Source organism: Ostrea edulis, chromosome 3, assembly GCF_947568905.1.
Source record: "Ostrea edulis chromosome 3, xbOstEdul1.1, whole genome shotgun sequence".
NCBI lineage: Eukaryota > Metazoa > Mollusca > Bivalvia > Ostreida > Ostreidae > Ostrea > Ostrea edulis.
Window position 1 is genome coordinate 85218097 of NC_079166.1, and position 3310 is coordinate 85221406.

Genomic DNA, 3310 nt, shown 5'->3' on the forward strand with positions numbered 1-3310 from the left:
TGTTTTTGTCCTTTGTCATTCTTACATATAGTTCTTGGGGATGCTGCTTGTAAAGGAACACTTATTCCCAATAACCATAAGAAAATATTTCTAACCCTCACATCAAAGCAGTACCCTTACAATTATAGTATCAAAACACAGAACTGCTACGCATCACCCAATACAAGCTAGGGCTCAGGGAGGGTGTGACCGATTGACGGGGTGTGCTTACTCCTCCTGATCCCACCACTGGTATATCCAGGGGTCCGTGTTTGTCTGATCCCACCACTGGTATATCCAGGGGTCTGTGTTTGCCTTACTCTTTATTCCTTATAGGAGTTGTGAGATTGATTACTGTTAGTTATAAAGAGTTGCTTTTTTTTATATCAACAAAATTTATATGGACAGTTCATGGAGATGAACAACCAAATCAGAGTATGTGAACATGAAAAGAGTGTTACTCCCAGTACAAGATGCAGTATAAATTGGCAACTCATCGTGCTCATTGGTTTTAAAAGGTTGTTAGAGTATGGATACTGCTACACCACTCCCCCTTTTTATGATAATTTTTTTTTGGTGGCAATAATTTCTCTATTACATGAATCGAAAGAGGGATGAGATAGACCGGGAATTCACACATTTCAGAGAAATTATTCCACCCAAAAAAATTATCAAAAGTAATATCCATATTTCAGGTGCCTGTGGTCAGAGCAGGATATCACTGTCAACTTGATATTATACATTTGCTGCAGTGACAAATCTTTTGCCGCTTCTTTTTTTTTTTTTTTTTTTACATCAAAATGTTTTGGGTTTGTCTTTGAAGCTGTTGGATAACAAAACTCTAATCATCCTAAATCCATTCCAAACAATCCTTGTACGTACTGATATGTATGTCACATTAAAATCAATCAATGGAGTTTGTTTTATGTTTGGGGTTCGATCGTTGCATTTAACTTTATAGTCCGGAATATCTGACGTTTTTCTGACTTTTTTGCTGATTTTGATATTTACCGTGCCAGGAAAATGTCAGAACTGGCACCATAAAAAAGCCAGGAAAACGTCGGATATGTCGGACTTTATCGAACACTCTTTTACCCTGTGTGGCGCCTCGTGTGTATACGGCTTAAAATTCCCCTTTAGATACCTCACCTTATTAGACCCTGAAATCCGTGCAATTTAGTTTAAACGTGGCATAGTTTGAGTCGTTCATATACTTCTCTTTCGAGTATTAAAAGATTTTAACCTTACTTTATGAGAGAGGAGAAAATCTGTCGCTGGACCGTCCTAATTACCAGGATTAATCCCTCCGCAAGATCTCAATTATACATTTTTTTTTTATAATTGTCTTTCAATCTCAACCCAGGTTCATTTCGCCCCCATGGTAGTAAAGGAGAGAGAAGAAAATATGTGGTTGGACCGGGACTCGAACCCTGGACCCCTGCATTACCAGTCAGGTGCCCTAACCACTCAGCTATCCAGGCCGATATCCATGGTACGTATAGCCCTAATTACCACACTACAAAATGCAATTTGCATTACTTTTTCGATGAAATCATGTTCAAACGAGCCAATTAATAAATTTTTAGTGTAATCAGCCATGATCATGTTAATTATCATTGAATACAACACATTCTGTTCAAAAGAAAAGTAGCAGGGCTTAGCCGGGTATTTCCGATTGTCTATAAATAGCATTTGCAAATTCCAAGGTAGAGAATATCAGAATGTTATTTTCTGTCTTTTGTTTGTATCGATAGACATTTGTGTTGTGTCAATTAACGTTAAAGAATCGTTACAGGATGGATCACATTCCCCGTGTATCAGAAGTCCTGTATGTGGGCGTGTGTCGTGAGATTGGGACTCCGACAGAAGTGACCTTCAGAAGGGATCTAGAGGACATGGATGAGACGATAGGGAAACCCTCACAGTTGTGTATAGGACTAATAAAGATGCTGAGTGGTAGTTATAGGGAGGGATTCAGGTTCAAATCATCTGACAAGGATTTCATGTTATGGTACGCTGATCATAAGGTGATATGTGAGATGTCTCAGTCCACGTTTTATCATCCACCCAGACATACACTTATCTATATGGAGACCTCTGATACTCCCCCGGGATTCGCCAGATTACAACTACTCACGCCGTCAAATCGCCAAATTGTCATGTCCTCACTAATGGAGAGAAACAATACTGAATACATTTCAAGTTCATTACTCCGGATGAGATGGCATCAGTTTTCGAATGGAGCTAATCCAGCCTACGAAGGTGAGAACATGCACGGCCCATGTCACAACTACACCTATCTATCTCATGAAGTTGATGTTGCGCTGTGTTTCCATTCACGGTACTGGCCCTTACCAGCCCTTCCCTGGGTTGAGAGATGTTCGACACGCGTATGGCCATCGCCTAGTGTACTACAAACAATTCTTGATGAAGGATTTCATCTCGTACCTATCGCAAACAGACAGACAAATGAAAACTCAGACTTAGAGTGGAGAATTTCTTTTTCACAAGCGGAGCAAAAGCTAGTGTACTCTATGAACCATTGTCAGTTTCTCTGTTATGGAGTCATGAAAATAATTTTGAAGGAAATTATTTCTGATGAATTACTCTGTTCATATTTCATGAAAACAATATTATTTTGGAGAATTCACGAAAGCTCTTCAACTCCATGGATACCATCAACTTTGCTTCAACATGTGTGGTTTTGTTTCAAATCCTTGATGCAGTGCGTATATACCGGTTACCTTCCGAATTTCTTTATTCCGGAGAACAACATGTTTGCAGGAAAAGTTGTCGGGGCGCAACAGATATCCCTGTATCAAAAGTTAGAAACATTTTACAATATTGGCGTTGCCTTCCTGTTACATAGTCCCACTCTCAGAGAGATTCTGATCCCGGCCCTCTCCGATCCACACTTTGTAATGCCGACAGGGGAAAGTTACCTCAAGTCAGAAACAGATATTGATATTGCTTTTTATCGAGAAAGCCTCTCGGTCAGAGGTAGTATTTCTGTATCAGATTTCGTTTCAAGCATGATGCATTTAAACGTAATAGATCAATTATTCTCAACCTGTCAAAATGTTACATTCCATGTGACTTTGATAAAAGCCCTTAAATCAACTTCCATGTCATTAAAAGCACGGTGTTCGAGTGTGTCACAGAAAATGAGATACACGACTGATAGGACAATAATTCACATGTTGGGTCTAGTTTCAAAGTTAGGTTGTGTATCTGATGGTTTATATTTAGCGTTATACTTGTACGATACCGGTAGATATCAAACAGCGCTAACTGTCACAGATACAGTGAAGCAGAGACTCTCACAGCCCCA